The sequence below is a fragment of the Dysidea avara genome, chromosome 4 (genome assembly GCF_963678975.1).
Source record: "Dysidea avara chromosome 4, odDysAvar1.4, whole genome shotgun sequence".
NCBI classification, from domain to species: Eukaryota; Metazoa; Porifera; class Demospongiae; order Dictyoceratida; family Dysideidae; genus Dysidea; species Dysidea avara.
Genome location: NC_089275.1, coordinates 12,666,796 through 12,686,373, shown reverse-complemented (window position 1 = coordinate 12,686,373; position 19,578 = coordinate 12,666,796). Strand labels below are relative to the sequence as shown.

Genomic DNA, 19,578 nt, shown 5'->3' with positions numbered 1-19,578 from the left:
TCAAGTGTTCAAACATGCCTGCATGCATTGTGGCATCCATCATGCTGAGCAAGTTCCACATCATAGTGCAGTGATACCTCGTGAACACTTTTGACACCAGTTTTCTACTGTTTTACATGATGCAAATTGGAATTCCCTTCCTGCTAGTATATACCTATTTCAGAATGTCAATGAATTTCGTGGCAGCCTCTATACAGTTACTGTTTACAAGAAACTGTTAATTTATTCTGCTGTGTTTATTAATTTTGTTGCTTTTTTTTGTAGTAATATTGTCTTATTTTTGTATGCTGTAGTTACTGTTTAGATGTTGTAATGTTTTAAGGCATACACTCCAGTAGCTACAGACGAATGGTCTTTAGCCAAGTATCTACTTGGAGTTTACTTGTATGACAATGTAGCTAGCTAGCTGGATTCATGGGTACACAAAATATTACTATAATTATTATCATAAAATAATCCACTGTAAAAACTGCACCAAAATATACAGACACCATTGTCACCAGTGGTATCCATATTGAGAGATTTTGGTGCCCTGTGGCCTCGGACACTTCAATTTTTACAGTAAAATAGTATTCATGCAGTCACCAGTCATTTTCCCTGGCTGCCTCCAATAACAGTAATAGCTACCATGGATTCTATTTCTCTTGAGGTTGCAACTAACTGCAGTTAGATAGCTACGTATCAGTCAGCCATAAGGTGGTATCTGAGTTGGACTAGGTAAGGAACTAATGCCAACACAAAAATGTATGTCACAGTACAAGAATGCTACAAAAAAAATTGTTGCCAGATATGTTTACGATTACAGCCGTAACAGAGACTTTCATCTCCAGAACATTTTTAAAGGTACAGCTAATTTATAATAAAACCTCACTTGGCCACAAGGAAGTTACTTCATGACCTCATAACTATGATAAAGTCATTTCTTTATTGAGGCTTATGTTCTGATGTATTACTAAATGTAGCTAAAGTATCACTACTACTATTGTCAATTTTTTTTAGCTGTATGGAAAATCTACACCACTAATGTACTAGACACCCTATTAAAAAATAGGTTTATAGAGACTATTACTGTTTCTAGTATAAATTATGAGGTGTCAATCATAATCTTCTGGAGCTATAACTATAGTCTAACATCTGTCCCATCTCTACATGTAGTCTCAACTTACTTGTAATGGGATAAGTTATATGCGTATTTATTAATTACAATTCCAGTAATTTTGTACTAGTTATGTATAGTAATATTGATAATACTAAAATAACAAATCAGATTATTTATGATGTAAGGTAAAGTGCGGTGACTTGGATTTAATATTATTACTTGTGTAGCTATATGTTGTGATAGTTCATTCTAGACATAGTTCTCTTTCACTCACAATATGGAACAAGTCCAGTAGGCTAACATATTACAGGGTTATAGTTCTTTAAATTCTACTGTCAGTTTTGGCCCCTCACTCTTTGGCTTGCTCCACCGCCTCTAAGGTGAAGGGTTACAGTCAGTGTTGGGCAAGTTACTTTGTAAAAGTAACTAGGTACATATTACTTGCAACTGAACTATTTAGTTACAGTTGCATATTACTCATAAGATAAAGTAACTATAATAATATTACACATTATTGCTTTGTATCCACAGCCTTAAGCTGTCACATGTGAAACTACCACTTTATCACGTGACATAATTGCGTTGTTGGACAATGTGCAAATCTTGGTTATAAGTAAGAAGCTAGTGAATAAGCTTCATTCAGTAGGCTTTGTTACTTCGTTGTGGCTATAGGCGTTACTCAGAGGATAACTAATAACTAATGAGATTAGTAACTTCGTTACTTGTAGTAATAATATTATGTAATATTAGACTCATTACAGTATCTATTATTACTTAGGTAACGCATTACATTTGTAAGTAAAGTAACTTGAGTTATATTACCAGTTTTTATAGCGTATTTCATTATATTACTTAGTTACCACAAAAGTAATAATATTATATGTAACATGTTACTTATGTAATGCGTTACTCCCAACACTGGTTACAGTGTATATAATGGAACTAGCAAAAAGTAGCCACAGTGTAGATACACACACACACACACACACACACGCACACACACACACACACATTTATATAACACCTGTTTAAACCCATCCATGTGCATACATGCATATATCATGTAGTTATATAGCTAAGCAAGATTGAAACACTTCAAATTAAAGACACACCATGTTAGTTCTAGATCACAGCAATGATAAGGAGGCCCAGGAGGGGAACTTCAGCTCCCTGCTAAGGGAAATAAAAAATCATTTTTATAAGTAAAGCATAAAATCATGTGTAGGATCTCATAGAACCTTTCATAAAATGTGCACCAAAAGTACTGGCAGACTTAGAACAAAATTCTTTCCAGGGATTAGAATTTGTTACTTCTCAGTCTATAACTTTTGCATCTGATACGTAACTGTATCAACTTTTCACCAAATGTCCGCATACTATTTTGTGCTAGCTGTTTATAAATGTTACATATCATACAGTATGATAGTACTGCATAGCAGGAACCACAAAAGAGTAGGCGTGGCCCTCAAAATAACATTACCCAAAAACCAGTATCAATTTTCCCAGGAAGTATTGGTTAGGTAAAACTAAGCCCAAACAAGCTTTCAGATCAACCCAAAATGCTTTTAACAAGTTGGTATGGATTCTTTTTTAAATTATTTAAATATAACGGAATTTTCTACTGACTGAGTAAGTGGCTGACTGACTGACTGACTGACTGACTGACTGACTGACTGACTGACTGACTGACTGACTGACTGACTGACTGACTGACTGACTGACTGACTGACTGACTGACTGACTGACTGACTGACTGACTGACTGACTGACTGACTGACTGACTGACTGACTGAGTAACTGATGCCTTCAGACAAGCATAACTCGACAATAGCTAAGGCTACAGACTTGATTTTTTCGCTGTTATTGTGGCATACCACAGTACGAACAATGCATTCTTCATGGACTTACCAGTGTCCTCCTTTGTGTCCCATTTGTCTCATTCATCATTGCTGACAGCAAAAGTGTCAATTTTTTGGTAGCATGTGATCGCTTCCTTTCATAACGAAAACTGTCCATATTTTTCATAGTGGCTATTTTGATTGCAGGTATTCTTTTTGAACAGTTCTTGATTTGTACTGCTGTGTAACTGGTTGAACATAGCCGACAATGAAGTGCAATGGATACTTCATATTTCAGACAATAATTCATATAGCCAGGGTGCGTGGGGCTATTTCAGATGAGGTATGCATGGGTTCACCAGTCATAATAATTGTTTACAAAAAAAAAAGAAAACAAACAAGTACACAAAAAATTGGAATTTTCAACTAGAGTAGGGATCAGCACATCAATAAAAAGCACTGAAACAAGCTGGAGTAGTGCACAATATTAAATCACAGTAAAACAATAAGAAGTGTTATATCCCTACTGTGCATTTGTGTACTTGTTATACAAATATATAACATTGACTCAGGAACAGCAGGCAGCTTAACACACATTAGAAAATGTGTAAAAGCCTCAGGTTTCTAATACCAGGAAGAAACCTGCTAGCAGTTCACTAATGATCACTGAGCTGCTAAGTGACATTGTAGATCTCATTAACAATCATGCAATACCTCCCTGATGCATTACATTGCAGATCAGTGCTTTCTTCTATAGACAGCACAATGAAACGTGATTGTGGGTTTATTACATTTTGTCCAAGATATGATTTCATGATGTCATAGTGAACCCACAATTGATCTATTTACCCATTTTGTACAAAATATGATGAAAACATAATGTTGCAATCAATCACTTTATCCACTAGTTTAGATACACCCACACCATTTTCTAGGTCGGTGACAATGTTATATATACTAAATCCATAATCAATCGCTTTATCCATTAGTTTATATGCGCCCACACCATTTTCTAAGTCAGTTAGGGACCACGCCTTCAGTTTCCCTATAATAGTTAGAGACCTACCATGAGGATCTTTGTGATTTAAAAAACCTAAGGTTTTTAAAGCCATGAAGATGTGAGTAGGTGGTTTCTAACTGACTTAGAAAATAGTGTGGGTGTGTTAATACTAGTAGATAGATTGATTGATTGTGGTTGAGTAAAACATTATGCCATCGTATCTTACACAAAATATAAACCCACAATCACTTTCTACTTTGTCCATCGCCTGTTCCTTAGTTGTATTCCCCTGTTTGAAGTTGTAGTAGTATGTATAGTAAGTAGATAGTTATGTAGCTTTCTACATTGTTATATATAAAAGGAAGCCCACTGATCTGCTCTGCCTCTTGAGTGAGGAATAGCAGATCAGAGATCAATTGTGAGACCTGCAATGCTACTCAGCACATCAGTAATCATTATTTAGGTATGCTCCCTCAACTGGAGATAGGAGGTCTCATTTTTAGAGAATCTCTCCAAAGGTTTCTTAGGGATCCTCATTATCTCCCAAACATCAAAGGATTTTATGCATACCATTTTCTAAATGATTATAGAAGCCTCAGCTAGCTAGGTTCCTAACCTATACATACTATTCGATTTCTCAAAGTTTCTTCTACGTATTTTGCATTTGATGCTATTGAAATTTGAGAGAGCAAAGCAAAATCTGTGAAGAAACCTCACATAATCTCAAGACTTCTGTATGTTATAAAGTGCTCACTTTTTTTTTCATTTTACATGAAGCAACAGCTAATCACTCGATAACAAAATATATTGCATACATGTAGTCCAGCTCATGTTTCATAACTATGTCAGTACATTCAACTATTCATATGATCCTGGACAAATAGTTACTCTTACAGCATAAAACTTTGACAAAATGGTTACGAAATCCCACCAAGCTATGCTGTAATAGCTATCATCATTCTTCTCCTGTTTCACTACTTTTTATCGCTTGGATTCCTACTTTATTTTTAAATTTATAATTTTTAATATACTAGTTTGTTTACTTTTTTTTGGAAAAGCATACAGCTAGCTATAAACATGTGACTGTTCTATTAGGGCGACTGCTGGTACGACCGTACCGTGCGAATTTTTTTTTTGGAAGCACTTCTGACTTAGAAAATTTTTCATGTTTTGTGAACTTACCGTTTTTCTTTGTTTTACGGATCATTTGCGGATAAGGAAAAGGTCACACTGAAACTATTAGCCCCTGTGTATTAAGTGTGTTGGTCGTCTTCAAAGACGTTTTGAACAAAGGACGAGACCTACCTGAATGGATATTTCTTCCCTGCCGTCCGCCTGTCATCTCACAACACTGGCGTGACTCGACTCGATGGCTGAAAACTTCCGAGTGAAGGCCAAGGTGAAGGCATGAAAGGATAGAAGGACACTTGTAAGAAGGTGTCACAAGTAATAAAGACAGTTGGGAACTGAATGTGTAGTATGTGACTATTGAGAGCTGTAGTGGTAGACTCTGGGTAATCGGTATCTAGATGTTTATGGTTATCTTTTCAGCGATGCATGCATGTCACTAATTTTACAATATGTAGCTAGCTACTCAAAATATTTTTACTTGTGTACTATAGACTGTAGTGTTTGTTTTTTTTTGCTATAACATCTGTGGAACTCCACTACAGTGAAACCTTTTTTTATTGGACACATTTGTTATCCAGTATAGGCTAACGCTACTGCCTGTTCCATCAATCATCAAGGATGTACCCAGGTTTAGAATACAAGAAACAAGGTTAGGTCCAGAGGATTTAGGGGAAAATGTGTGGGGCCTTAGGCCACTCCAAATAAATTTTCTGTTTCCCATCCACTGCCCACATCTAGTTACTGTCAGCTCTAACTATTCCATTATTCCGTATTCTTCCATTATTTTCCAGTTATTCTTGCATACTGACAGACTCAGTAAAAGCCATTTTGAAACAGTGTCAGCATCGCTATCAAGTCAGCACAAACTTCACGTTTGTGCTATTTTTGCAACTTAAAAGGAAGGAACAAGCTTAAGCATGCTTTTATGTAACTTTATGGTTGTGCTAGGCAAATAGTGGCTTGAAAAGCTGCCAATCACCCGCATGTAAATATGCGGACAGAAAACAGAGAATTTATTTGAAGTGGCCTTAGCTATATACTTGCATGAGTTAGTGGTGAATATGTAGCAGTTGGTATTTAAAAAATTATTATGTGGCAATACTGTGGTAATTCAGTGGCAGCTGGTTCCGACCACTATGGACACATCCCCGAATCATTTAACACTATACCTTGATAGTCAAGCAACCTTGATTATAATTTTAGTTCAGATTTAGCCTTAATAAAATATACAATCTTTTGAGCATCAGATTATAGAGGTTTCACTGTACTTATGTTAGCATTTATTACACCTGTTCACAAAATTGATGCAACAACTATTCAAACTTGACCACTGCTCAGTATAAAACAATGTTTTTTTTATTATGACACTGCTCAAATTTGGCCACAATTAAAGGTGTGGTGGTGTTTAACTACATAAAAATGGTACTTGTATTATGCATGAAGTATATAATTATACTTTAGCTAAGGCTGAGGACCTAATTAACATGGACGTTATATCATGAGGTGATCTTTCAACAAGGTCTTAAAATACACATGAGCTATGTGTGGGACCTACTTGAGTTGGTCACTTTAAATGAGATAATCGTATTAATGAGCTTGTCGAGTATACCTTAGCTATGTTTGAGACCTAGCTACTCAACATGGTCACTGTAATGAGGTAGTCTTATTAATGAGGTCATGTAGTACACTTTAGATCATGTTTGGGATGTACTTGTCATGGTCATTGTAATGAGGTGGTCTTATTAATGAGGTCATGCAGTACACCTAAGATCATGTTTTGGATGTACTTGACACTATAATGAGGTGGTCTTATTAATTAGCTATGTTTGGGACATACTTGACATCGTCACTATAATGAGGTGGTCTCAATGAGGTTTTCAAGTACACCTTAACTATGTTTGTTACTCAACGTGAGTATTACTATATTACAATTTTATAAGGTATCACTATGTGTGTATGTACTCGTCGTGTTCATGTACTGATTTGGCTTCCACAATCACCAAATCAAACTCATCTTTTGAATTGTTGGCTAAATAGACCGCCACATTCTGCTCTTTGTTTTACGGAACTGGAGAGTCTGGTTTCTGCAGCTTTGGTACTTCTATAGCCATGGCTTTCTTGGAAATGATGTTTAGTGAGCTGGAAAACCATGAAGGGCCAGTCGCATATACACAAGAAGCCAGTACAATACTTACGCAATACTATATATGCATACATGAGACAAACTTGGAGTGTGTGTATGAGGTCTGCAAAATAGTGTACTAGGAAGTAAATGCTATCACATTGTTTTAAAAAACTGCTAAAGAGTATACTACATAACTATATAATGTTGTACATAATAATCACTGACTCGTAGAATATTCTTAACGTCAATGTAGTAATTAATATATGTGACTAGATTTGTTAGCTCCCGTACGTACGTACATATGTACATGCTTGTGAAATTCTCAGGTATCAAATTAAAGTGTTGAATAATGATAAAGCTATGTCCATCTATACCTTAAAATCAGCCAGGCTGCTTTAAAACATCTTACGTTTGACAGCCTTGTACAAAGGCAGCTGAATGTATTGCTAAAGTGGAGCAAGGGAAATTATGTATAGATGTAGCAATCAAGTTGCGGGGTAGTATACCAGAATTGCAGGTTGTGCTAACTAGTCAGATTTGGTAGATTCAATCAGATAATTATTGCAAATCAATATATGGGCAAGAATGTTTTTTTTTTTAAATCTATAAAAGTAGTGTGGGCCAGTAGTATCAACTAATTGGTAGATGTGCAGCACAACCTCAATGTCCGGTTAATCATTAATGGTCGTTACAATGATGTTCACCTTATCTCGAAATGTGTAACTGAACTCATTGTGTATGCACACGTCTCCAATGGCTGGCTAATTGACAATTGATTTCATTTTTTGATCTCATCGTTACCCTTACATGTTTGATTATTGGGTGGAAAAGAGATGGACGTGGTAGTTCTTCTTTTGTTGGTGAAGTAGCCAGTACAATGATTTGACTGAATCTTGCCAATCATATTGATAGTCCATATAAATTATCAAACCAAGGCCTTCAAAAATAATTACATGTGGTCTAAAGTATAACTGTGTGATTTAAATCTAAATTTTGAGTAGTAAAGTTAAGTAGTTAGGACTAAGTGTTACTTTACTTCAACGTAAATAACAATCTTGTTCTATCAATGGCTGACTTGTTTTGGGTAGAAAGCCAACAGTTATAATTTCATGACCATGGTCAGCCTAAGCAAATTAGCAATATGCTACCTTTGAATGCCCATTATGTGACCATATTGTGAAATAGGTCTCTTCCAAATTTGATAATTCATAACTGCAGACTAGATAGCTACAGATAGCTATTCACATTATGTTTGGTCACAGGTTAGTGTTAATTTGATCATGGATACTACAATAAGTCTGTGGATCAAGTCACTACCTGGCCTGGGATTTATTCCTGGCCATTCCTATAATTACTAGCTAATTTGAGGTCATTCCAATAATTATTCAAAAGTGGATGAGACCCGCTAAACCTGGACAAAATGTAACTCAAACGATGAAGGCACTTAAAACGTTGGTAAGAATGACAGCATCAGTAACATGAATTCACAACGCAGTATTCAAGGGTGTAGTGCAATTGTAGAACAAAAACAAAATTCTTCTGAGAGCCAAAGATGCGGTACAACACAATATTTAAAACTCTTACAGTGTGGATCCCATTTGTATTTTGTAGACTTTGAATGAATGAAGCTAGTGAGGCCACTCCAAATAAATTCTGTACTTTTCTTAGCATGCGGTCCATGTATTTCTATTATGAAATTGGCAGCTTTTCAAGTTATTATTTGCCTAGGTACAGCCATAGCAAACAACATAATAACATTTTCAGCTTGTGCCTTCATCGTTTACATTGCAAGAATATTACAAACATGAACAGTGATAACATTCTGACATGTGAGCTGGTAAACCTTACAAAAATCAATTTTATTAAACCTGTACAGTATGCAGAAAATAATGGAAGAACTGATACGGAATAATTAAACATCTTAGAGCTGGGAATAAAGAGATGCGGCCGGGTGGTGGATGTGAAGCAGAATTTATTTGGAGTGTTTTAAAGCGAGTGCTAGCCTTTTCATACCCCGGCAGTTGCAAACTTTATTCAATCACACAATGCTACGGTACATAGCATAATGAAAATGATGTTAACTTTACACACAACAAACAAACTACTGTGGTCACAACCTGGATACATAACATGACATTTAATTCAAGTACAAGATAGCTATAGGTAGTCACAGTGTATACAGCAAACAAGGATATTATAGTCACATACTACACTTTCAGTTCCCAACTGTCTTTATTACTTGTGACACCTTCTTACAAGTGTCCTTCTATCCTTTCATGCCTTCACCTTGGCCTTCACTCGGAAGTTTTCAGCCATCGAGTCGAGTCACGCCAGTGTTGTGAGATGACAGGCGGACGGCAGGGAAGAAATGTCCATTCAGGTAGGTCTCGTCCTTTGTTCACAACGTCTTTGAAGACGACCAACACACTCAATACACAGGGGCTAATAGTTTCAGTGTGACCTTTTCCTTATCCGCAAATGATCCGTAAAACAAAGAAAAACGGTAAGTTCACAAAACATGAAAAATTTTCTAAGTCAGAAGTGCGTCCAAAAAAAAAATTTGCCCTTAGCGTTTGATAATAAAGTATGAAAGAACCTACACATGGCCAAAAGCAGAAACCAAAGCTGAACACCAATCATGCCACCCTAACCCAACCCTAACTTCTGCATGTTAAACATAATGATGTCTTTCACTGTCTCAGTGTACAAAGGTAAGTCAGTTTTGGTGCAGAGTTTGGAACAATCTTGCCTCGCTTCGGACTCACTATCTCCACTAATCATACAACTATTTGCTTGTCAGTATAGATGGATGACTGCCATAAGTACAATATGACAATTTTTTCTGGAACTGGAAGAATAGTAACTATATATGTGCAGTGGCGTAGCTAGGAAAAAATTTTTACCGAGGCAAAGTTTATACATTGAGAGGGTTTGACTCAACTAATCACAAACGCTTTCAAGCATGGGTGGTACAGCATTTATAGGGATGGATGACAGAAACTGTTTTAGAAGACTCAGAACCAGCGGCGGAGGAAGTAGTTGATATGAGGGGGGGCTGGGCTGATCCAGACTTATTTCTATAGTTTGGTAAGGTGAGACCAAAAAATAAGACAAGAGCTTTCCACCTCACCAGCTACCATTTCTAGCTGATAAACTACATAAAAATCCTTACATAGCTCGCTACACTGACTACTTTATTAGAGTGACTGCTCTATTAGAGTATCTCGATCTTTATCAAGATTTTCAGCCCCACTCCAAGAAAGATAATTTCAGTGTGATATCATTCTGAGGGGGGGCTTCAGCCCCCTAGCCCCCCCCCCCTTTCCGCCGCCTATGCTCTGAACGTTTTCTACATGTCATAAGCAATACTCCAGCTTAGTTAATGGTATATATGTATACCATGCTAGTTCAATTGTATACTCAACACAAAAGAAATTACTGACTCCGGAGATATTTTGAGTAGTCAAGTCAATCCATGGACTGCAACAGAGGCCATAGTCATGCACACTAACTTTTATTGATCTGGTGTGATATTTAAGTCAGAGATTACCTCTTTCATATGATGCTCAACTGCATGTGCTAAGCATGTCAAACTAGGGAGTCTGGGAGCATGCTCTTTCAAGGAAATTTTTGAAAATATAGGTTTGAAATGGCTGCTAATGCATGATATGCATGATCTACCTTATCTTGGTCTCATCATTGTAAAGTTGTTTCTGCCAAGGCCAGGAGATCACTAAACCATCTGCGTCAGTTTATGGGGAGCTACCACAGCTGCAAAATCTGTAGCTTACAAGTGTTTAGTTAGACCACTGCTTGAGTACGCTTGTCAAGTGTGGAGTCCACATACTGCTCGTGATATATCTGGCCTAGAGTCTGTGCAACGTCGTGCTGCTAGGTGGGCATGTGGGAGCCAGTCGGATCCTATTTCCAGGAAATAGAGTAAGTCATCTGATGATTGTCTTAATTCACTGCGCTGGCCTAGTCTCACTGATCATCGTAACTATCTGTCTGTGTCAACACTGTATGATATCCTCAACAACAGAACATCTCTTAACTTTTATGATTACTATCGCTATAATACTTCCTGCACCAGAGCCCATGAACTGTCTATTGTACCTTTACTATCTTCTATCAACAGTCACCGTTATTCTTTTTTTGTGAATACTGTATTTTTGTGGAACACTGTATCATTTGATACACTCACTATTAAATCTGTAAATCATTTTCGTCGCTCCATTTATCATCTTTTTTGTATGTAGCTTTTTAAGTCTCTGTGTGTGTTTTGCTTACTGTATTTATTGTTTCTTTTCTTTGTAGTGTACTTTTGTGTTGTTATTCTTTGTCCTTGTAGTGTTATTTTTGTAATGTATGTGTTTAGGGAAGCACCCTTGTACAGGCTGTGCCTTTTGGTGCCACCCTGTCATTTTGACAAATTAGATAAATAATAATAATAATCAATTAGCTCAATGCAATGTCATGCAGTGTAATGAGAACAGTGGCTAAAGTCTATACTGAATGCTCTATTAGAGTATATTACGATGACTGCTCTATTAGAGTATCTCGATCTTTTTCATACAAATTCAAGTAGCTGAAAAGTGGTTCAGCCAATCCGAGACCGTGTCACTGTGGGCTCCAGCCCTGCTTAGTACTACAGCCATAGATTCTATCTGTGTGGTACAGTATTAAATACTGTCTATATATATATATATATATTATAACGTTTCAGTAGAAAAATCTGGAGCCAAAACTCAGGCCTGCTCAGCCTGAATTGCTGAACATTTTTTACCGAGGCAGCTGCCTCAATGGTAGCTACGCCACTGATGTGTGATCAATCCTTCCTGGTGAAAATAATTTATTACAAGCAATGGACAAGGGGGTGGCACTCCAATATACCCTGTACTCCGATCTTCTTCCTCGGTCAAAGCAGTCAAAGTCGAAAAATAAGCCTTGACCCTTGACTAGTTGACTTACACGAAAATCCTTGCACGACTTTTGACCACATTTTTGCTTATTTTCGTAAAATTAGTTATGTTGTCACTTTAAAAGTATCAGTTGTAGTATACACTTTCCAAACGAAGCTTGTCTTTTGACCTACTGCAAATTTCTTCCTTGACTTTCGTTTTGACCGAGGACGAAGATCGGAGTACAGAATATATCGGAGTACCATGCACCCCCTTGAATGGAAGTCACCTCTTAGAAGTAAAATTGTGTGCCATAATGTAGTTACCAATGCAATGCTGTGTCTCTTACCTGATTTGGCGGTATTCCTGATTTATGTTTCGACTTACATCTAAAGTTCCAGTATTGTCAGTTCTTCAGGCCAGTAAATACACTGACTGGCATGGGTGCCCGCACTGCAGCATGTGCACGTGTTTGTCCAACATAGCGAGAACAAGTCTGGTGCCGCTCGCCCCTTCTTATTTTATGCGAAGGGGCGGGCGGCGCCAGACTAAGCTAGAGCGACACTGAATTTCATTGTTCTCAACAAGAGTTCAATGTAGCCTTTGTAGTTCAACAAGAACACGCTGTAGTATCCCAGCCTCGATGTTCGCGTTGAGGTGCCATGTTTTTGCTTCGTCTCGCTGCCTCAGCATCCGGACAACGTATAGCATACGTACGTCCGGCTTTCCGTGAAGTATCTCAAAGATCTTTTGGGAGGAGTGACAGCATTGCTTGCAGTGCACACGTAAGATTAAGTGTGCCAGAACTTCGGCCGTCACATAATACATTATTATTTATACCACAATCGAACCTAGCCTGCAGTGGTTACGTTATATATATAAATCGCAAACCAACGTTTATTGGACCGTAGGTCCAAGCAATTAATCTATAAAAATGACATCGCTCCGGGCGAAATTTTTTTTTGGGCACACTTTGGACTTAGAAAATTTTCACGAAATATTTTTTTCCGGATAATGTTGGTGGGGACTATTCTACGGAACGGAACGGAACGGAATGATGGACCAAACCACGGAACGGAACGCTTTCTAAAATTGAAGCTTGCAACTTACCATTGCTGAAACTTCCCTTATAAGTTAGCAGTGGCATCTCCAGTGGGTGATTAAACATAAGATAAAAAGAATTAACGGATCGATTGTGGGTTTTTGTTGGTTGTCATCAGTAACGAAGTATTATTGTGGGATGAGCTGTATCAGTGATGTTCGTCCATACGGAAGGGAACTTTATGTGAGCTGTTTTTCTTATTTAGACTTTAGAAAACAGTCTGGGCCGGTCTTTCAAGTCATAAGTCAGTGTATAAATAAAGCAAACAGGAAGATACTGGTAACAGGAAAGAGCCAGCTGAATTAAAACTTGAAGAATTTTGTGCAGTGTGTGAGGAGCAAATATTTTGGCAGACCGCAAGGAGGGTATATTCTGCAAACATCACTGAAGTGTATGCATGGAGTTATTTATATATTAACAGCTGGTGCAGTGGACTAATGCCGTATTCAATAGTGAGCTGATTTTATCTGTTGCACAATTCAAGGATGTGTCTGACTGCTAGCCTTGAATCAGGCTAAATGCCAAAACTCCAAGATCAGCCAAATCTCTATTATAAGCCACATGTGAAACCATGCCTGTAGCCACCAGGCAAACGTGATTTGGACCAGGATGTGTGTGTAATTTCAATGTATCTAGTCAGACCTGAAATGGAACACTCACATTAATTACATACCACCTAAGGATCCTAGGATTTCTTAAGTGTAACATTTCACATGCTTCACTTCAAACAAAACAGGTTAAATTTGTTCGTCTATTTTCAAGTGATTCCCAGTCCAGCTGGTCCATGAAATTACATGTATTTGTTACAGTGCGGGCTGTCCTGTGTTGGATCTACTCTAGAGTTGAGATTTCAAGGTAGACTCACTGCCAATGTACTGACACTAGTACTGTTGTAGCATGTTTAAGTGGAGGACAAATGAAATAGTAATGCTAGATTACTTATGTATTTTTCATAATGAAATTGATATCCCATTTTGATTTGTACTTCCACTTTGCAACTTATTCAAGAAAAAGAAGCTACCACACTTAATCTCCAACCACTGTCATTAATTAACCAAGATCTCACTAGTCTGTAATTCACCTTACTGTAGTGATTTTATTGATTCATCTGTATGTTTTCTTCATTTTCCTTTGAAGTTGTACCAAGAGTTCATAATAAGGTGGAGTGTCTAACTTGAACGCATTCACCAAACACCCTGCTTAAAGTAACACCTAGGCCTTATTTCAGAACAAAGGCTTTACCTTCTTCAGCAACACTAATCAACAGTTTTCTATCCCCCAGTAAAGGTGTTGATTTGATGAAAGGTGAACTTTACGCAGGGTGTTTGTACAGGCCATACTGAGAGTTAGACACTCTCTCCCATACAAATCAGTATTACAAACTCTTGGTTGTACAGTATAGGTAAACAAAGATAAGTTTCTCTCCCATCTTATTCTAGGATTTCTATTGACAACGAAAATTCAATTATTTGTATACAGGCTCAAAATTGAGAAAATATAAAGAAAGTGAATTAATATTATACAGTAAGTTTGCTTTTGGATATTTAATGTCTCCAACCACAACAAAAATTCGATGAATCCATGCATCTCATCACTGGTCATCTGAACATTCTGAAAGTGATACCTCACTCAATCAACCATATATTCTGTTTATTAGACTGAATAAAGTCATGATTACCTAAACAATCAATTAATGTTTTATAATTATCCTATTCCATTTTCCTGGAGGTTCCACTGATAAAATGCAATTTCAGCAATGATAGCAGCTAGCCAAGCTGCAAGTTGATTCAGAAAACATTCCATTCTGTAAAATAGACCCCATCCAGAATTCAACTCAGTACTCAGGCTGAGATATCTGACAATAGTCCACTACTCTGTTAATGAATCATTGACAATATAGCCTCCTTGAGGTATCTGAATGTTTGCTCCTCACACACTGCACAAAATTCCTTTAGATTCTGCTTAGACTGAGTTGATTCAGCTTGTCACCATACTTGTTTCCTTTGTAGTGTAGCTATACACATACTGATTTATGCCGATTAGAAAGGCTGGGCCTCAGACTGTACATTCTAAAGTCAAGTAAGTAAAAATAACTCACATACTAGTAAAAACAAGTCATTCATTAGTTCCCTACTTGATATATCCGAAGATGAACACACTGAGTCAGCTATTCCCACAATTAGTACTTCGTTACTAATGACAACCAACAAGAACCCACAATCGATCCTTAAATTCGTTTTATCTTTCTTGGGGTAACGTTTGATTACCTGCTGGAAGTGCCACTGATAACTTGTACAGCAATGGTAAGCTGCAAGCTTCAATCTGAGAAAGCATTCCGTTCCGCAGTTTAGTCCATCATTCCGTTCCGTTCCGTTCCGTTCCGTTCCGTAGAATAGTCCCCACCGATAATGTTGTGTACGTATCCTGGATACTGACATGTTGAAGCCGACTAGTTAGCAGGGCCAACAACGTCGTGTTCTCCGCCAGACTGGCAGCCGCTAGAAAAGAAGGGCGAAAAAATTGAGCCAGTTTAGAAGAACTCTTTCCTCCTGCCGTTTTTTCAGAAGGACTGTTCTTACCTTGTTTCTCTCACTGGCTGCCTCATCACTATGAACTGATTTGTCAGTGGCGTCTCGCATTACCTGGCAGCACAGAGCTATTCACAGGTTGGTGAAACTGATTATTTGAGTGTGAAGCAGCTTGTGTTTTATTCTTGACACCACTGTGTGTGTGTGTCTCGTTTTTGTGCTATGTATTAAACTGAGCGCAAAGTGCATACTGTGTGGCGGTACTCAACCAACCACTGCGCATATTTTGGGCGGCTGCCCCAGTGCATTGACACAGGGTCGCTATACATATAGGCATAACCAAGTTCTGGACTGTTTGTTCACTGAGCTTTCTAAAGTTTTGACTGATCAGTGCATCGTTTATGCTGACCTACCTGGAAGGCGAGCAAGTGATTCCCCTCAGGCGACAATAGAGCAGTTTCAAAACCATGGTAACCAAAAATTATGCAATGGACCACACCCAAATCGCCATGTTTTTGTACCAGATTGCTTGATGTTGCAAGTTGAATTCCTCGCTAAATCCATGCCAAGACTTATTAATTCGTGAGTAAATAGATGCCAGTGATAGAATAAAATGTGCAGGTGAGTTATTAGGCATTAAAAGATACGTACTGCCTCCCAACAGGGCAGTTTCGAAGGAAAGAGAAATGCGTAAAAATGGATTTGGCCAAATTACGACCTATTCACCGTCCAAAGGTGGTTAAAACTAGGGGAAACTTACAGTATAGGTCTTTACCCAGCACCACAGCAGCGTACAGCCACATCCAGCTATCCCAGGGTTACCCAGAGCTCCTGAAAGGCACGAGACCGGCAATGGCGTACTACCAAACTGTGATAAAACGCCAGCAAAAGAATACTCTTAGTGGTGAATTTTGCTAGAGTTAAGTTTTATTGTCGAAATCAACCATCAGTTAAACTTTAGCGGTCTTATTTTGCTGTCTGATTTTTCACACGAAGTGGGAATCCCAGCACATGAGCGATTCTGGCTAACTCGGGGATAGCTCGATGTGGCTGTACGATGCTGTGGTGCTGGATAAAGACCTATACTGCAGGTTTCCCCTAGTTTTAACCACCTTTGGGCGGTGAATAGGTCGAAATTTGGCCAAATCCATCTTTACGCATTTCTCCTTCCTACGAAACTACCCTGTTGGGAGGCAGTACGGATCTTTTAATGCGTAATAACTCACCTACATGCTTTATTCTATCTCTGGCATCTCTTTTACTTACATATTAATAAGTCTTGACATGAATTTAGCGAGGATTTCAACTTGCAACATGAAACAGTCTGGTACAAAAACATGGCAATTTGGGTGTGTCCATTGCGTAATTTTTGGTTACCATGGTTTTGAAACTGCTCTATACCTCCCGCTCTTCTCATTACGCCGTATCGCCCTGATATTGTGATTCACAATAAAGAAAGTAATTCAGTAGCCTTATTGGAGCTTACTTGTCCCCTGGACTCTGTCCGTCACCTTGAACTTGCAAGAGACCATAAACTTTAAAAAAGGAAGAATATCAACTACTTTTGTCTGAGCTAGATCGCCTTGGCATTGTTAACTTTTATGACACAATTGAGATGAGTGTATTGGGTCACTATCTGCCAAGTTCATTATCTTCTTTTCGGAACTGTGTGAACTTCATTCAAAATAATTTCACTATGTTAAAATCTCAATGTAAGAGAATCTTTGATTTAGCAGCGGCAATTTCAATATCCTCTTCTAGGAGAATATTTATGGCGAAGAGCTGCCAAGAATGGTGTGTGGACTTTTGAACATTATGTTGGCAAGACATTTTTCATTATTAATTGTGTGTGTGTGTTTTGTTTTTTGTTAATTGTACTCCTTGCCATGCCCACCTGTGGGGCTTTTTATGCCCTATTTTTGTGGTAGCATGTGTCCGAGGACATTTGATTGTAATTGTTTGTGTCATCAATAATACTGATGGTTCTTCTCTCTTTGTACCTCCTGCAAGGAAGAACAACTTAAGCCGATTGCATTGAGGTTAAACAATAAATGTGACCGGGCCTGCGAAAACAGGGCATGTGGGCACAAACTACACACCATCATTCTACAGGTCATATCTCAGTACTGGAAAAGTATATTACCATTCTGTAACTTGCATCATGATTCCAATTAATTGCTTACTAAGCGCTGAAAATTGCAATGCCATAGCATAATGGTACAAAACGTTATGAGTGATGAAAGTTTGAAAAAGTAGGCAAAAATCATGTGCCCACATGCCCTGTTTTCGCAGGCCCGGTCACAAATCAAATTGTGTGTGTGTGTCACTATAGGTGTTATGAATTCTCTCATGGAAGAACGGCTCTGTCGAATGTGTTGAGTTTTAATTTTTTTTTAAAATCTGACATTAGATAACTTGTTTGTTTTTATCTGTTGTACCAGTTATAACTGAACAAGGGATGGTCACTACCTATGTGTGGTTCTGTAAAACCATCTACGACTGTGCAGATGGTCCTACTGAGTATTGGAACTATAATATTATGTTGCTGAACGTCAGTTGTGGTTTTTGTCATCTTATTAGTATTACCAAATTCTACTTTCTCAGAAAGAAATATGAAAAATTATTTACTATTCTATTGTAGTAACAATTAAGTGACTGATATTTGTAGTGACATTAAGTCCCAATAGAAAATAACATTTCGCTACTTAGAGATGTTCCTTGCCCTATAGAGATGCTACTGTTATATACGTTAATTCACCTATCAATGTATTACCCTACTATCCTGCCCTTGGGCATATATGGGGATTTCAAACAGCTGAATGTCAAATGACCCATAGAAGGGCAAACCTATTGTGTCAAATCCTCACTTATCCACACAGAGATATGACAAGTTACAAGAAAAAGTGTACTTGTGTGCTTAATGAATGATTATCAAAATTAATGTCCTATAGTGCAGCAACAGTTTTGTGTCAATTCTCCCTGTAAATACATTGATAGGTGTATTATAGATATTTTAATTTTCATCACCACTTTATTATGTGGTAACGTGGTCATGATTTTGTGTGATGTTGTGTGTATTGGGTATGATGTTCTTATTTGTAGGTGGAAACTCAGATATTGCAAGCAACTGGCTAGGGAATTCAACGTCTAATGAGGTAACCTATCACACTACAGAATGCCAAGAAATGCTTATTGGATCGAAGTCATCTCATCTTTATGCAATCACTGTGAGAATAAGGACTCATTGTTCCAACTAGTCTCCATGCCAGACGGTGTGTGTGGGGGTGGCAAATAAGCTTCTAGTCACTGTTGCACACATTCTGTGACCACTGTGGAATGTTGGCAGAGCCAATCAGATTGCCTTGCGGGCTCTATAAAACAAACACCAATTATTCAAATTCTTACTGTAATAAAGGACTGAAGTTTAACAATGCCATAGGCTTAGGATATTTGTTCCCCTTATACAGAGCTCTTATAATCATTGGATTTGTGAAGTAGTGGAATTGTCGAGGAAGACCTTCAGCAATGTTTCAAATACATCATGACATTACCAGTACAATTTTCGCCTCAGCTTGCTCAGACGTGACTGGCACGATTCATCCTTGCCACAAAATTTACCTCAGCTTGCTCAGACGTGACTTGCACGATTCATCCTTGCCACAAAACAGTAGCGTGATGTAATCTAATTGCATGTCAGTTTATTCATAGAAAGTGTACAACAGTGATCAGACTGTTTATTTCTCGCCCCCACACAAACTGTCTGGCATGTGAGACTAGTTAGGTACCTATATACAAATGTTGTACTTTTGCTGCATATTCAAGTTTTTTGTTATTCAGACAAAATAATTGTTAAA

At 37.8% G+C, this 19,578-nt stretch overlaps 1 long non-coding RNA gene across 1 annotated transcript; it reads left to right on the top strand.

The window, feature by feature from the left end:
• The first annotated feature begins 15,147 nt into the window (after window positions 1-15,147).
• Window positions 15,148-19,578, top strand: LOC136253956 (uncharacterized). Its single transcript, XR_010700187.1, has 2 exons — window positions 15,148-15,862; window positions 18,827-19,578. It is a non-coding gene; the product is annotated as an uncharacterized lncRNA (long non-coding RNA).